This window comes from Strigops habroptila, chromosome 2 (assembly GCF_004027225.2).
Source record: "Strigops habroptila isolate Jane chromosome 2, bStrHab1.2.pri, whole genome shotgun sequence".
Taxonomy (NCBI): domain Eukaryota; kingdom Metazoa; phylum Chordata; class Aves; order Psittaciformes; family Psittacidae; genus Strigops; species Strigops habroptila.
The window spans coordinates 44,788,481-44,806,282 of NC_044278.2; the positions used below are offsets into that span (position 1 = coordinate 44,788,481).

The 17,802-nt window shown below is 36.9% G+C and overlaps 1 protein-coding gene across 3 annotated transcripts in view; it reads right to left on the bottom strand.

The window, feature by feature from the left end:
* CDKL5 (cyclin dependent kinase like 5) overlaps positions 1 to 17,802 on the bottom strand; it is a 132,633-nt gene that overhangs the window by 101,341 nt on the left and 13,490 nt on the right. The window contains exons 1-2 of one of the 3 annotated variants that reach the window (XM_030476701.1): positions 7,862 to 7,886; positions 6,460 to 6,510 (exon numbers count right to left, since the gene is read on the bottom strand). The exons of the other annotated variants lie outside the window; for them this stretch is intronic. The gene's annotated coding sequence lies outside the window, so the exon portion shown is untranslated. Of the gene's footprint in view, positions 1 to 6,459; positions 6,511 to 7,861; positions 7,887 to 17,802 lie in introns of those variants that run through there. 3 annotated transcript variants of the gene reach the window in all.

A 17,802-nucleotide genomic window follows, 5' to 3' on the forward strand; every position in this document is an offset into this window, starting at 1 on the left:
GGACTCTTCCTTAGGGACTGTAGTGGTAGGACAAGGGGTAATGGGTTCAAACTTAAACAGGGGAAGTTTAGATTAGATATAAGGAAGAAGTTCTTTACTGTGAGGGTGGTGAAGCACTGGAATGGGTTGCCCAGTGAGGTTGTGGATGCTCCATCCCTGGTGGTGTTCAAGGCCAGGTTGGACAGAGCCTTGAACCACGTGGTTTAGGGCAAGGTGTCCCTGCCCATGGCAGGGGGGTTGGAACTAGATGATCTTAAGGTCCTTTCCAACCCTTACGATTCTATGATTCTATGATTCTATGATTAATTCTCAGTTAACATAAAACAACCTCACCTGAAAAATCTGTTAAGTATTGTCTACTTAAATTTGGTATAAATTACTTTCACCTCTTCACCTTTGTTTTTTGCTCTCCCCTTTCCCTAACATACTTTCCCATTAAAGTACTTCAGGCTCTACTATATGAAAACTGCCATGTATTCATCAAAAATAACCCACAGGACTATATTATCTATTCCTTACAGGGAAACAAAAAAAAAAAAAAAAAAAAAAAAAAGTCCCCATGTGAAAAACCCTCATCCCAATTCAAAGAAGAAAATCTAACAAACATTTATGATCCTTGCGGGCACAGAAAACTGAGTTTGCTGCTTTGTAAAAGCAGTACTTGCAGGGGTCAGCCTGCTCAGAGAGAAGATAATAGAAGTTGGCCAAGGCCTCATCATTAAAACCAGTCTTTACTATGGTAAGCCCAGCACGTGTTGCAAAACACCCTAACGTTGTTTTATGGTGTTTGAGCAGGGGTTTGTGTTTTCCTTAGGTAAGTGTTACAGAAGCCTGTACAGTACACTAGGCTTTTTTGTTTGAGTTTATAGAAGGTCATAGAAATAAAAACCAAAACTAATACAAATAAAAGTGTCCACAAATATTTGCAAGACAATAGTAAAATGTTTTAGGATACAATCGGATACTCAATTCTAGCTGGTAATGATTAATATAAAATTGTCAGCAAACCCAAGTATCCGTTGCTGATTGCAAATCCTTATTTCTACAACTCCAGGTACAAAGTGCAGTTCTTCTCATTTAAGTTTTTACAGTAATATTTAACATATATAATTATATATTAAAAAAAGGAAGAAATCCACACACACTTATGAGGCTTTCTTTTTAAATAGATACTATTTAAAAAAAACCTTTGCAATAAACCTACTATAATTTTATTTTTCTTTTTAGCCTAGAGGATTTTATACAATGAAAATAGGGAGAAGATTTGCCTCCCGCCCCTACGTTTTGCTCTCCCTTTAGGCCTCCACCACAACAGGCTCAAGGGGACACTCAGAAATAGCTTTGCCATCTGGATTCCACATTGCCAGATTAATAATGCTCTTTCATACAATAAATCCATGAAGAGAGATCAAAGCTTTTACCTAATCTTGCCACTCTCTTCTCTTGCTAGATGACAATCCCAGCATTATGTCACAAAATACAATTCACTGATCAGGCTACCTAGAGTATATGGATTCTCACGTACCTCCTCTTAACCCAACTTAGGTTAACATTTAGTATTTCAACACTACAAATTCATTCAAGGTTGTCTTAAGTCTCCACTGCATCATTAACGCATTAGTAACATGACAGGGTTTTTTTAGTAGCATGACAATTGCAATGGTAAAAATCATACCTGTATAAAAATAATTGAATGTTTGTGTTCCAATGCAATACTGATTAGCTTGAACAAAGATTAAGACAGAAGTACTTTTAAAAAGCAGTAAATGCACTTAGTTTTAACAGCTACAGATGTGTTTGTCATGCCACATACTTAAATCTGGGTATATTATTACCCTGTACTGCTTAATTCAATGCCTACAGATACTAAATGTAGATCATTGAGGTACAGTGATGAGGGAACTGGAGCAAGCTAAAAGAAAGCGTAACAATTGATCAGCTTCCCCATAAATCTATACAAGATGACATGTCTACAGCATAAATACCATGAAGATGCAGTATTCATCCCTCCCTTATTAGTGTAAGGGATAACATTATCCTAGTACTTGAGGTAGAATATTCTTATGCTAGTATTTAAGACTCATAGGATAGTATAAATATACCGAAGCATAATGAATCATCCTGAGAAAATAGATACATTTTTGTTTTCTTAAAAGCTCTACAGCTTCAAAAAAGTGGAATTTTATCTTTTCTTCATTCATAGCAAATTATTTAAACACTTGAAACCCTGTATTGGAACCATTCAATTAAAAAAAAAAAATTATCCCAATAGAGGCAAGCTATTAAGGAAGAGCCAAATTTCCTGAAGATCATCTAAGAAAAATTAAATTATCTTCAGCCTCCCACTAATTAACTGTACCCTGTAATAAGCAAAGGAAGACAGCACTAATTGCCAGTTACATGGCCAGGAAGTATCTGGAATTTAGTTTAAGAAGCTCTAGCACGTGACAGATAAGTCAATAAATTTAATTATTTCCAAATGGACTACATTGAAACTACATAAAACAAATGCTACCCAAAAAAAATAAAAAATAAAAAAAAAAAATCTGTGCAGCATGGTAAAACTCTTCTGCCATTCTTCCATGGATTCCCATCTTGATAGCTTAAGCAGGTAAGAGTGAAAGCAAAGTACTGAAGTACTACATGAAATGCTAAAAATTAAGCTATCTAAAATAAGATACTAAATACTAAGAAATATTTTAAACTTTGTGCCCACTCAAGTCTGGTCAAACAGAAGGCCCCACCAGTCCAAGTATAACATGAACTCAGAGGATCATACCAAGTCCTCATACCATACAGCGATCAAACCACTCAGAGCCTATGAGAAAGCTAACAACTTTGATTTCCTATGAGTAAAACAGTACTTACACTGTAAGTACTGTTTTCTTTACCATTTTCTTCACTCTGCACAATGTGCAATGTTCATCTAATAAAAAAAGTGAAATATTCAATAACTGATTAACTTCTGATCAGTGTGAAAAGCAAATATAGTTAGGCCACAAATTAAGAAGCCACAGGCAACTTTGTTTTCTCATTTAAGTGAATTCTATTTTGCTATTCTTGTATTTTAAAAATTTGTCTATGTACACACACATACACCTCTATGTAGGTTCTCCAGACAGTGTGTACAAACTCGAAGTGCAGATTAAGCCATTTTACATGATGCTTGTAGATAGTTCAAAGGCTAGTCAGAACCTCTGACTGCCCCAGACATATTGTCCTTCAACTAATCATTGCTCCCACTGAAAAGCAAGTTTTCACAAGACGCTTTTCAGTGGTGCCCAGTTGCAGGACCAGATGCCTTCTGAATATCAGGAAACACTGTCACTGTGAGGGTGACCCAGCCCTAGCACAGATTGCCCAGGGAAGTTGTGGAGTGTCCACCCTTGAAGATACTCAAAAGCCAGCCGGACACAGTCCTGAGCAACTGACTCTAGATGGCTCTGCTTGAGCAGGGGGGTTGGGCCACATCACATCCAGAATTCCCTTCCAACCTCAACCAGTCTGCAATTCTGTGAAGAAACAGGACTAGAAAGAGTTAAGAGACATACCTTGCCACTGGGCTTTCACAGCAGAGGGAGACTGAACAGAATCCCTTCCAAAATCTGGTATTCCAGCAGACTCCAGTTACTATCTTTTTCTCCCAGCTTTGTTCTCTTCTATCCCATTACCAATAATCTGTCCCTACCTTGTCCTCAAACACTTTCTTCTGCTTCCCCTCTCCACAACATTATCCTATACCTTACGCTCTGTCTCCATAACAAGTTCAATCCATTTTCTACTTACTCAGACTTTTTGTCTTTGGATACAGGTAAATGTTAAATTCCAAGCAGCAATAAGCACATTCATACAGGATTCTTCTATATATACTCTAAGTGTATGAAACCTGCTAGGTTTTTACCATTATTTGTGAATATTTGACCAAATGCATAACCATGACAAGGTGACCCTTCCACTCTTATTAAATACTGTAACACCACCAAAGGTATTTTAAAGAAACCTTCTAAGTTTTTCTTCTGAAGTAGCTTCTTTCTCAACAATTAACAATTTTGGCCTGAATTAAATAAAAGAGTCCGAGCCAAACCACACGCAAATCCATAAAATAATCAGGCTGAGGCAGTCATCCAGGACAGCGAGGGTGGAGAGAAGACCAAAAAAAAGAACAGTCAGCCAGGCACATTTGGCAAAAGTTGTAAGCAATTCAGAAGCTGGGTCTTAAAGAGGAAGCTTTGGGAACCTTAATTATAGACAGAAGTTCCAGATCTGCCTACTGTAAAAAAAAAAAAAAAAAACAAACAAAAAAAACCAACCCAAAACAAAAACAAAAAAAAAAAAAGGCAGCCCCAAATCACCAAAAAGCTAGTAATACTAATGTTTCAATTTCCTCTTTTTGTGCATTTAGTAAAGAAACATAAATTATTTTTCTTAGCAAGCTTAGAAACTCCCATATATATCAATATCTATTCATCTATTCTAAACTAATAGAGCTCACATTTTATCTCCAACCTGCATACATCACAGGATATGAGTACCGTTACAGTATTCAATTATCAAATTTACAAATTTCAATCTGACAACCAGGATATTGATGAAGACTTTGTTCTATTTAGAGCAGAGATCTGAGACAAAGAGAAAGGGATGGATTCAGCATGATTTATATAGTGTGGAACTGGTTGTTCCCTTAGTGACAAATAAGACTGACATTGCAAGATAAACAAAAGAGTGCTTTAAACGTACATGCTTTGATCCTTAGAGTAAGTTTTTAGAATGAGGTTAAGGATTGTGGTCTCAAAAACAAAGAACTAAAAATCCCCACACCTTTGCACAAGCATTGAACCCATTAAAACCCATTGTTTGGGTTTTTGTTGCTTTAATTCCTTACACTGTGTTCTGTTCTGCTGTAAGTTTAAGACCATATTAAGAAGCCCATATCAGTACCTAAGCATTTCTTTCCTGTATAATACCACTTCTTCAGAAGTTTCACTTAGCAAAATTAAACAAAATCGGGGTTAAATCGAAAGAACAGTTAATGCAAAGTCATGGGTACGTTAAACTTCTTCTAGATCTAATAAAGGAGAGAGACCTGCAATAGAGAACAGATGGGTTGCTGCTGGTGAAATATGAAAGGCTGAAATAGAGAACTGTAACAAAACAAAAGCTCAATGCAACAGAAAAAGAGGGAAAGATAACGGGCTACAAAATGAAATGCATCACCCAAGGTTTCAAATCCTACATATGGGATGGGGAACCGCTCCCTTCTGAAGTACTGCAATTCATTAGATACTGCATGGGCATAATTTCTTTACCACAAAACTCAGATCAGCAAACTGATACAGCCTTAATACAGATGTGAATGTAATTTAAGTTGAAGACTGCCAGTTGCTTACTCAGTAGGACATTTTCGGGATTACCTGAAGGGAGCAGAAGTTTCATTAGTAAAACTGGCATTTTCTAGAATGGTAACTGGGACAAACCCCCTGAAACCCCAGCCTTCTATATCCACTTTTATCACAGCTTCTTAGTACTTGGGTTTTCTAAAACGTTTTACTTTTTTTTTTTTTTTCCCCTGGCACAACAACAGAAAAATAAAACTCTACAGCTTGAGAAGAAACATATTAAGTGTTTAATATTGTTTTGTACTAAGTAGAGACTTGGCATACTCTCACCAGAGCCTTCAAAACTCATTTCTGGGTGATGCTGTGTTGTCCTGTCACTACGATGAAAAGCATTAACAAAATCTGCTTCCTGGATGAACACTGCATAATTTGATTTACATATCTGCCAAGAATCGTGATTCAGTGTTCACTCACAATACTTATTGTATTGCAGTCATCACCAACTGCATCCACGTGATCAGTAGAGCCACATAAGAGTATCGCTACAGTAAATGAACAAGTTAAAGAAATGCTTAATTGTGACAACACATTTTCCTAATAAAATTCAGAACTTTACTTGTAATAATAAATCCTGAAGTTACCAGGTTCAATTTTGAAACTACCTTTGTGCTCCTGTGAAGATGGAAACGTTACACAACCAATTAAAGAATGGTATTTGAGACTAATGCCCTCAGCGGTTAAATATTGTTTAAATATAGATCATGGAACCTGTTCTGCTGCTTAGTTAAACTGAAACTAGGAATGGAAGCCTTAGAGAAAAGCAAAAGATATTTGATCATATACACCAGTTAATTGCTGGCATAAAGTTTTCTACAAACCAAAACTTAAGCAAAATCCTGAGTTTCATTTCTATCTCAAACTATGCTGCACTGGTATCTCTTAGTTCTTATCTCCTTGGGCCACTACAATTTGGTAGACAAGTCAGTTTGTATCAGAGCACACAAGCAGGGCACTAAGGCTGCATTCCATCCAGTTGCTAGCTTTTATAGAAGATCCTTCAGCATTCGTTTTTCTCTACACAGCTTTACCGGGGGAAGGGGGGAAGAGGAATCCAAATAATCACCTGTCTTCTTCAAAATAAGCGCAAATTGTCCCACTCTGGCATGATGTTCACCTTTAAAACACGGTAGATAAGAATACTTAATCATCTCATTGATTTCATTACTGTATATATTCATTTAACAGGCCAAACTGTAAGCTTCTGAGACACTAAGATCTTGTTAACTTGGATACCAAACCACTGTTAAAAGACTTTATGTCCCTAGCACAAGTTCTGAACTTGTCCATACAAAACAACACAACAGACTTCATAATACATATAATTTTATTCCCTGTAGCAACTCTAGCACAGCCTCACTTAAGTCTAATTCATTGCTTCTATATATATATATTAAGCACTTTTGCTGTATTAAATCTCCTTCTATATGATTCAGTTCCATACATCTTCAACCTCTACTTTAGGGATTACACAGCAGAACATTGCAAGAATAAATAGACATCTAAAAAGATCCATAATGGAATCCTGCAATCAGAATACTAGGAGTTACTTCCTTCTGTACCAACAGCAACAACTGATAAACAGAGTATTGGTTTAATCTATATTATCCCATAATAACACCGATCACTGCAAATACACTGTGGTTTGTAGAGATAAACATAATGCCTTGCAAGTCAGCCTCAGTAATAACGAGCTAATTGCAATAACAGCATGAAACGTTCTTGGGCCAATTGCTGTAGAAAATCATTAAAAAAAAGTCCAACTGAAGACTTTTTCCTCATGTTACATTCACGCTACCTCGTTTGTGTGCATTTAGGAGGCACAGTAGAAATGGTTGAAAAGCTCAACTGATGAAAAAGGCTTACTTAGAAACCTGACAATTCCAGCAATGGCTGGAAAGTCCTGTGATAAAAGACAAGATACTTGCAGAATGCTGTTGCATTTACTTTGTTTTTCAGACACACACCACCAAAACTACAAACTAAGGATACTGCGCAAGCTCAAATGCTAGCAAGCCTTAGTTAGCCACTTTCACACTGGCACATTAACACTACAGCTACTGTGCTCTTCCCTTTACAGTTTTAAAAACAGTAGAATAGTATTGGCAAGACACAAAAAAATCCTGACAGCTTCAGATTAACAGGGGTTCCTGAATTCCCCTTTTCTCCTAAACTCAAATTGAGCAAAGGTATTTCTTCACTGTGCTCCACAACCTACCTGATCACTGTGGCAATCTCACAAAAACAAAACAAAACAAAACAAAAACAAAAAGCATTGCTTATTCACGACTTAGAATCTATAGCAACTGACACCTCTGAGTTGAAAAATCAGTATGAAGAGCATGCTGCTACAGGCTAACCCATTCACTTTCATCATCATGACTGTATCGGTAAAATTGTGATGCTCCCCTTGTTTTGTTAATTCAGAAGCTTAATCCATGGAAATAAAGAAAATAAACAGAGTTTACCAATGAATTAGAGAAGAACTGCTTAAGAGCTAATTACCCAGCTGCAGGCAGAATGTTTTTTTGCGAGACTGAAAAGGATATGGTAGTGTCTTGTGATCAGATTACAAGCTGCTGAGCAACACTGTTTGTAACTGCGTAAGTAACATCTGTGAACTTCTGATAGCTGTCGGGGGGGGGGGGGAAATAAATAAATGATTGACATTCCCCCTCAGTCATTCAAAGCACTTTCAAAATTAGCAGGGTTCATCTCACAAGTTGGAGAACAGATTTATTTACTTTTTTCCCTTTAAATTTGAAAACCAAATGAAGTATAGCAACCAGTTCAGTGTTGCATAGATGCACATCACTTTGCAAGGTCACTTGCAGAAAGTTACGGTATTTTGTGAAGAATTCATATGCTATTTTCATAAATATGATTAATCTTGAACTTTCACTTTTGAAAATACCTCTTCTTAGTAAAGATCCATAAACACAGTAATGAGATTTTATTTATTTATTATTGCTCTGGAAGTCCAACAGTCAAAAGATTTGAAGCAAGAACTTAAGAGGCAGTATGAATTTCAGCTACACAAGCCCTAAACTTGAGATGGTATAACAGCAACTCCAGGAATGCTCAGCTCTCAGGGCAGTTTTATGAGTCAGGCATTGCTCCTACACTAGGGTGCCAAGGACTTTGTATGGGTGACCAGAGGGGGATCTGACCAATGTTTAAGTGTTTGGATTTAAAGGTTTGGGTTTCCAGAGGTACTTTGCAGCCTCAATTACTCTGATTCTTTGACACTTTTGGAGTTACCTCAAACTACAGTGCATGATGTGTCTGAGGGTATTACATGACAACAGGAAGGCATTTCCCAAATTCAACAGGAGGAGTGCAGAACTTCATGTTACCTCTTTCTTTTTCTGTAGTGTCCATGGTTAACTCCTACTTCTAATTTGCCATAATCCTCTCTAGCCCCAAGATACCCCTTTGCTCCTGCCCACATTTCAAGGCAATTGAAATAACAGTTTTCTAAATGCCACAGTCCCTTCAGATGTGCCTAAATTATGACAGCTCTTAGTATTGTTAATCTTGGCTCAAATGCCTACTCTGCCAAAGGTGAATTGCCTGTTCTGTCTTTCAATACAAAGTGTCTCCTGAATTTTCAGATGACATCTTTATAGCTTCCTATAATTAATTAAAAAAAAAAAAAAAAAAAAAGTAACTTTGCTTCTTTATTCCCTGTATCTTCCTTAAGTAAACCAACTTGTTATGTTGTGTAGTAAAGGGTGGTTGATACTGCTGTGCATACCATAAGAGAAACAGTTACTTTGGCAAACAGAAACTCACAAATGCCTGTGAATTTCAGAGACGGATCAGCAATTGCAACTTTTGTTTTGAAAGAGTTTCAATGTCCCATCACAAAATGCTAATACTACTAAGGCAATAGATTATTCACTTACAATCTCTATCAGAGGCTAACTTCCTACACTGGAAGAAGCAGTAGGAGCCCTGACATCTTCCCTCAGTACCATAAAATAAAACAGAGATACAAGATGAATCGAAACTTCCCTCAAAGATGCTGCGCACAGCCTGAAATGACTTTTCAACACATTCTAGATTACTAGTGTTTGCCTCACCAGTGGATTATCTCAGCTTTGTGATTTTATTTGTATAGCAAGTGACTTATTAACTGCTTAAATTCTCTACTTTGTATTACAAAGAGAAGACTGTCAAGTCTAAAAAGCCAGGACAGAAGACTCTGGAGAATAACTCAGAGAATACTATGATACATAATGCTATAAAACCTCAGACCTTCAAGCAGGACATAAATCAAGTCATGAACCAAACATGTAGAAATGCATCACTGTCTCAAGTTCTCTTTCAGATTTTAGTCTTTTTAATTTGCTGTGGAGATGCAGAACAATGGGGAAAAGCTTACTACTTAGAACATTGCAGAGGACAAAAGGTTTCAGTGTGAAGTTACTGATAGGGACCAGACTACGTATTTTCATTCCCACAAGGACAACTGGTTTTTGCCTTTCCATTGCTTGCTTGACTCTAAGCGTAGTGAGGATTTCTCTGGAGTGTACCCATGCTGACTAAGCAATAGTTGTTCAAATTAGAAAGGGTAACATCCTATAATCAAGGAACGAAGACTGGCTTCTATTGTCTCTCCTACTCACCACACTAAGCAAGGTAAAGAAAACTCTTAACTTACAAGGTCCCTTCTCTCCAATATCCCTCTCCCATTTCAGCATATGGGGAAAGCCAGCCTGGCACTCAGTGAAAGGCACAGCTCTTAAAAAACAGACTTTAAGTTCCTTACCTCTGCAACTGATGCCTGCACTATTTGCATTTTACAACTAAAATGCCAAGGTACAATTCAAAGGCTACCAAATCACACCCAACTCTTCCCCACAGAGGGGCACTAAGGGAGGAAAAAGCCCAAGTAAGCATGTTCATTCACAGGCACCATCTGCCTATTATAAAATTTAACATTACACCAAATAAACCGATATAAATCAGCAAAGAGAGATACTATTTATGGCCCTTTTCCCAGGTACATAGTTTGACTCTATGTGGCACTGAAACCCTCGCCTCTGACCTGCTTAAGGCTCTTCCATCACGATGATTTAATCCATCATAATGGATTAAAAAAATTACCTCTCTTTCTCCGAGTTCCCAAAGTTTTCAGTAGCCTTAAATTTCTCATCCTGTTCACAATAAAATATGATCTACTGATGACACCCTCCAAATGCTGACAGACAGAACGTCGTTAGAAAGAGAATATTCTTAGAGAAATTATTTTAGGTCACCGTGGTCTCCTGATAACAATAAATAATCAAGCAAGAGCAGGTGGAGGCACCAATAAAAACCTCCTCACATGATCATTTGCCCACAATTGCTCTCCAAAACACATTGCTTTACTCCATGTTAGAAATGCAGCTGTGGTAAGAAAGAAAAAAAAAAAAAAAAAAAAAGGAGGAAAAAAAGAAAAATTCATTTAATTAAACAACTTCAGTTAGTGGATTTCTTATCTACAATTGCTTAAGGACTTTTTTGAAGGCAGATACATTACTTCTCACCATCAGAAAATGGAGAATGTCTTGCTATTACACTCAATCATTCAAATATTTGGGCACAAACACCCAGATCTTCCCACTTAAAATAAAACTGTCATAAACCAGTAATTCACACTGTGAACAGCCAGGCATAAGACTTGGAGCTTAAGCAAAGCAAGTAAGAATACAAGTGGCATCTTAAAAAAAAAAAAAAAAAACCAAAAAACCAAAAGTGTTATGCACTGTTCATAAGCATAGAATCTGTGCCTTTAAAAAATGGGGTGGAAGCTAGATATCTTTACATGCTCCTAGAGTTTATACTTTTTAAACCAGAAGTAGATCAGTAACACTAGTAAGACCTGCAGACCACAGGTATTTCAAAGATATGTGGAACTGATGAAATAGTATGAATCTATATAAAGCATTGAGGAGTATGAGGTATAAAGGAGGTGGCTGGCATCTTCTTCCAAGTGACAAGGGATAGGACAAGAGGAAACAGCCTCAAGCTGCACCAGGGGAGGTTTAGATTGAATATTAGGAAATATCTGAAAGGGTAATCGGGTATTGGAACAGGCTGTCCAGGGAAATGGTGGAATCGCTGTCCCTGGAAGTGTTCAAATAAAATGTGTAGATGAGGCCCTTAGTGACCTTGTTTAGTGGCAGTCTTGGCAGTCCTGAGGTATGCTACAAGCATGTAAAGACAAAGACAACTCTGAATATTCTCCTAAAGGCTCTGCCCCGTAGAGACACAGATCCCCAAAACCCTATTGTCCTCATCATGTTCAAGTCAGATAATCTCTTCCTCGGATCTAGATTTCAGTACAGCCCTGTTCTGTGCGCTTTGCCAAAACAATAACTGTTAAACAACAAAGCTCAAAAGCTAAAAAGAGCATCATTTCATGGCATATTGACAATGAGACAGTTGTAAGAAGAGCAATTCAATACAAGAATAATTTACCAAATATGGATTAGCAAGTAAAGACTAGTTAGCTCAAACTTGATGTTATTGTCCTTATACACAAATTACTGGATGGAGTTTTATGAACTGGTTTGTAGAAGATAAGGCAGGTGATTACAGTAGTTACTCCAGGACTTAAAACCTAATAACCTTACCTTGAGGTAAAAAGAACACAGTTTTAAGGAACAGAGCAAGCTAAAAACCAAACTGCCTTAGCTAACCAAGAGTCACACCACTTAGCCTAAAAAGACTGAGTGATAATTCAGCCATATGTTCCAAATATTTTTTTGTAGAAATGTCACATTCATTATTAAAAGGCATACAGCATGTAGCTGCTTTGAAGAATCCAGAGTGGTTACACCCAAATGTCAACAAAAAAGGTTGGGATTCCAGAGAAACTAACAAAGGGCTATAGGATTTTTCACCTACAACAGCTCGCATGAAGTGCAGAACAATCAGAGCACCCCAGTTCTACCATGTCTTCAGATTGCTTTCACTGAATATTGAAAATAATGCTAAGTGCTGTCTGTTTGAAAGAACATGGGAACCTAGAAATTTCAGAAGTTACAGCTGGAAGTCTCAGTTTATCTGTGTTCTTATGACTGCATTTAGTCAGGAGTGATTATTCTCATTTTTTCATTTATCAAAGTTAGTGCCATTAAGTGTAGAAATTCAGTTATAGTGATGACTTAGAAATTTACTGCAAAAAGGGAGTTGGGCAGGGCAGGGAGAGAAGAGAAAATAGCATGCTTCTTGCATGCTTTTGTAGAACTGTGTTTCAAGTCAAAAAGAATTCCTTTTCTTCCTCTTAATTGTTCCAAAATTCAACAGATTTCAATCCTGTGAAATTCTCATTCAAGTTTACCAGAAGAAACAGAATATCCCTCATTTGCTTATGTCTTCAAAGGATTCTTTTGCCCCTTTAGTTTTTGCAGATTTGTACCACCCAAACAAGAGAAACTACCTTTTTACCTTTGTCCTTTGAAATATACTACTGTTATACTGATTTAAGAGCTATTAAGTGTAATGTCCCATTTAAATAAGGAACCCTGACCACTAACATCGAGTTAGTACACCACAGCAGTCCTATTTCTTCTTATTTGCCTTTCCATTTATTTGATCAATTCAAATGGAATTAGAATGGAAATTGAATAGGGTATGTTTTCAGTACTTTAAGAAGTTCAGATTACTCGATTCAATCATCTCAACACTCACTAAGAGCTGTAATTAAACTGCTTTTATTTATATTTTTAAAAATAGTAGCTTATATTTAGAAAGCAAAACATATGAAGATCTTCCTGAAGACGCAATTGTACTTTGTGGTTTTAAAACAACTCTTTAACTGATACAAATTCACAGAAGAATATGGAGTTACCACTATCAATATTTTCTTATCTCCTTCAATGTATTTCCATTGATTAGCACAAAAACATGTGACATTAACAACAGAATTCTATACTCACTACCAAATAAACTACCTATGACTTCTAGAAAGAGTTGATCCTAAACAATGAACATTTTCTTTACTACATCTTGTATCTGCCATAAATATGTGGAGTGAACAAGTATTGTACAGATCCAGTAGTAGAAAAACATTGATAAAGCACCAACATTAAGACACTGTCACACGATCTTATGCGGTAAAGCAAAATCTATAGGCAGTAACAGTGAACTTCTACTCTCAGGCAAGTAATAGAAAGTAAGAGTTCATATATTTATGAGTTCCACCTATAAGATTTCAACAAATGAGAGTTGAAAATTTTAAAGGCTGCTGATAGTAATCACATTCCTACTACCATGTATTAAAATTTTAGCCACAGGAAAGTACAGCAGAACAACAGTAGAGCTTCCATATGTAGATCACTAACAAAATAGAATTTGCTGCACCTAATACCCACTAACAGAGCCTATTAAGTAGTGTCAATTTTATGTATACATATCAGTCTTCAGGAGGTGAACGAATATTTGCATGTTCCCTTCTTTCAAAGTGCCTGATCAATGCACTCGTCTTATCTGAAATAAGAAAATGAGCACCAGCTTTTTCAGTTAATTTTCCTGTGCACGAAACATGGTTTACTATTACAACAGCTTGCATCATTCTGTGTTTTTCTGGAATATCTGACAGCAAATAAGACTTTAGGGAATAGTTCAAGTTCAGTATTTCATTGTATTACTGTTGCTACTATGGATAAGCTATCATAGCCATGTCTTTAAACAAAAATAGTAAGGCTAGAGTTGTTTTTTCTTAAAAATTTGTCTGTGTATTATAAACATCTGAAGGTACCTGTCAAAAAAGCAGCAGGAATAAGAGGCAATTAGCTAATTAATTTAAATCCTCCCCCCCTCTTTTTTTTAATTCAATTTAGAAAACATAATTTTCACCATAATTTTCAAAAACCACTTTAATATTACAATTTAAGAGCTTCAAAACCATACTTGGGGAAGAAAAGTGGGCAATATAAGAACAAAAAAAAGTCCAAAAATATTGAAAACACACATACCATAGGAAAGACTTATTTCATTAGTAAGATGATTTTGCATATATAAACTATACACATAGTATTTCTGTATCATACAAGTGGACTGTTTTTAAGAATGTAATCATCTTATCTAATTTGATGCTAGGTATTACAAAATTCAATGCAATTCTATTTATGAGTTAAAAAAGGGTAGACTTCAGAGTGACAGAGAACTTCAAACTTCAGAGAAACAGAAATAGGTAGAATCGAGTTTACACATGTATTTTTTGCTCTAGTGAAAACGAATGTATGTGCAGTGCAGACTGACTTTTTTTTCCATTTCAACTTGACACAGCACACAACTGGCATCTAAGCATAAAGCTCTCAAATTTTATTGCTAAAATAAACACAAAAGTGTTGAGCTTGATATTTCACCAGGATTTTTTCTCCACCAAGACTTTTTTCTTCCTCTCCCTAATTTACTGCAACGTTTGCATAAGTCCCAAAAAAAACTTCAGATCTGTAGAAGTCTACCAAACAAAAAAGCCCATACTGGAGAACACAAGAACTACAGAGATTAAGCTGCCTGTAAAACAGAGTGTAAGAGCAGATTTCACTAAAGATGTATTTCCCACAGTTGAAAAAGCAAATCGGCTTTTCTGAAAGGCTGTTCCCAAATAACAGTATTCGTAAAATGTTTTTATAGCTGTACTAAAGCAAAACACTTCCCCCTCCTCCCCCAATCTCACAAGCAATGCTTCTCCTCTTGGTACTTCAACATTCTATCACCTCATTCCTTAATTATTGCTTAAACCAAATTATTGGGTTGGGGTAATCAAAAGCACAACTACAGGCTGGGCAGAGACCAGACTGAGAGTAGTCCTGAGGAAAAGGACTTGGGGGTGTTGGTTGACAAGAAGCTCAACATGATCTGGCAGTGTGTGCTCACCAGCCCAGAAAGCCAACCATCTGCTGGGCTGCATCAAAAGGAGCATGACCAGCAGAACAAGGGAGGGGATTCTCCTCCTCTACCCCACCTGGAGTACTGCATCCAGCCCTGTGGCTCCCAACAGAAGAAAGATGTGGACCTGTTGGAGTGAGTCCAGAGGGCTGGAGCACCTCTCCTGTGAAGACAGGCTGAGAGAGTTGGGCTTGTTCAGTCTGGAGAAGAGAAGGCTCTGGGGAGCCCTTAGAGTACCTAAAGCCTTCCAGTACCTAAAGGGGCCTACAAGAAATTTGGAGAGGGACTTTTTACAAGGTCATGTAGTGACAGGACAAGGAGGAATGGCTTTAGGCTGACAGAGAGGAGATAAAGATCAGATATTAGGAAGCTATTATTTACTGTTAGGGTGGCAAGACACTAGAACAGGTTGCCCAGAGAAGTTGTGGATGCCCCATTCCTGGCAGTGTTCAAGGCCAAGTTGAATGGGCCCTTGAGCAACCTGGCCTAGTGGGAGGTGTCCCTGCCTGTGGCAGATCATCTAAGACCTAGATGATCTTTAAGGTCCCTTCCAACCCAAACCATTCAACTACTCTATGAAACCCAAATATACACTGCCTGAATATGTTCTAAAGAAGAGATACTCTTTGACTTCATTTGTTTTATTTTCTCATATACAAGAGTTCAGCTGAACTGCAAAGCTAGAAATGTAGTTTGTGTAATTACAACTTAATTATTACCAGACCTTTAGTCTTCAAGAGAAAAATATTATCAAGTTCATAGTGAGGTTTCGTGTCCTAATTAAAACAACATAACTGTTAAATGTATGACCAAAAAATGCATCATGTAGTCAAGCAACTTTTACTAAATAACCAACTTTTGACTTTGCACAAATTATATAAAAGACAGCTCAGATTTTGAGGTGGTCACAATAGTCCAAAACTAACATCTTGCTTTTCCCATCAAACCATGTGAAGTGACTATATTACTAAACAACAGAGTCACAAAAGAAATGCTTTACCTCTTTGGAAGATCAGAGTATTGCAACCTAACCTCCAGATAAACAAAAGCTTTTGAACGCTATATGCATTCAGTCTTCATCATTTCTAGAAGTCAACAGTTTAGCTACTGAAAAGCAGATAGAGAGCCATTAAAAAAAAAAAAAAAGTGGCAAGTAACATCTTTATTCTTACATTAAAATAATTATCAATAGATAGAACAATCCTCATTCACTTCCTAAACTTACTCTATTTAACATCTGCCCTCCATGGCAGCAATTCTAAAATAGAACCATGGCACAAAAAAAGGATCATTTCTACCATTGATCTTCATCATGGCTTCTAGAGATTCACTGGAAGACACATCAAGGTCCTCAAAAAAAAGCAAATTTGTTCAAAGCAAATCACAACATAAAGTGGTAAACTTCATTGAAACGTATCACTAAGCAGTTAGGCATTCATAATTTGAGCAATATTTCCCAACAAGAACAAACAGCCTGCGAAATTCCATGAAATCGCAACAGAGACCAAAACTTTCATCTCTTTAATACAAATGGACAAAACAGTGAAGGACATATTACTGGAACTTCTAGGGGGAAATGACAATTCCTACTGAATAAGAGAGCTTAGCACACTTCAATAGCCTATCTTAGAAGCAGTCTACAACTTAGGGAGTCTTTTTTGGTTTGGTTCCTATTCAGAAATCTCAACTGCTGAGCAAAAACTCTAAAATCTCTATAATCCTATAACTCAAAAGAAGAAAACTAAGAAGTTCCAGACAACTTCCTATATGCAGAGAGACAGGAGTAGTGACACTCCAAGGTCTGCTCAGAACACCCCACCTCATGTCATAGACAAAGCTGCAAAATCTACCTAAAATGCCTTCTCAGTATATCCACCATCAAACTCTCTTCCACTTAACTTTCACCTTCAGGTTTATTAAGCAGAATAGATGAAAACTTTTGCTGTTCACATCCTCCACTCCAATTCATTTAATGCTTCAGCTGCAGGGAATAGAATAAAGGGAGAGCTTATAGTATTACCATATAATTAGAGGGGGGTGGAAATCATGTTTGTTATTTTGCAAAAGGGCTACTTGATGATTATACTCTTTAACTAAATAAGTGTCAAAGAAAACACTCACCACTTTTCTACCTTGAAATTGTATAAACAGCATATGACTACTGGCACATAAAAGAACAAAGGCACCATCTTGAACAGAGCCAAGCAACAAAGGTAAAAACCACATCGCAATTTCAGATACAGCCCAGAACATTCAGTTTCTACCAAAAGGCATAAGCAACCTATAGATTTGTTTTCTCAAATTTTCTCCAATTTGTATTTCTCCAACTCGTTTAACAAACCTCTTAAAGAAAGCCACACAAAACAAGGCAATAAAATAGGCCCATTGACAGAACTCAACAGTATTTTTTCAGGTCATCCTCAGCACACCACCTTATACAGCAAAGATTTTTAAACCACATTTATTTTTTCACTCTTTCCAAATTTAATTTATTTACTCCACTTACTATCTTTGAATAACT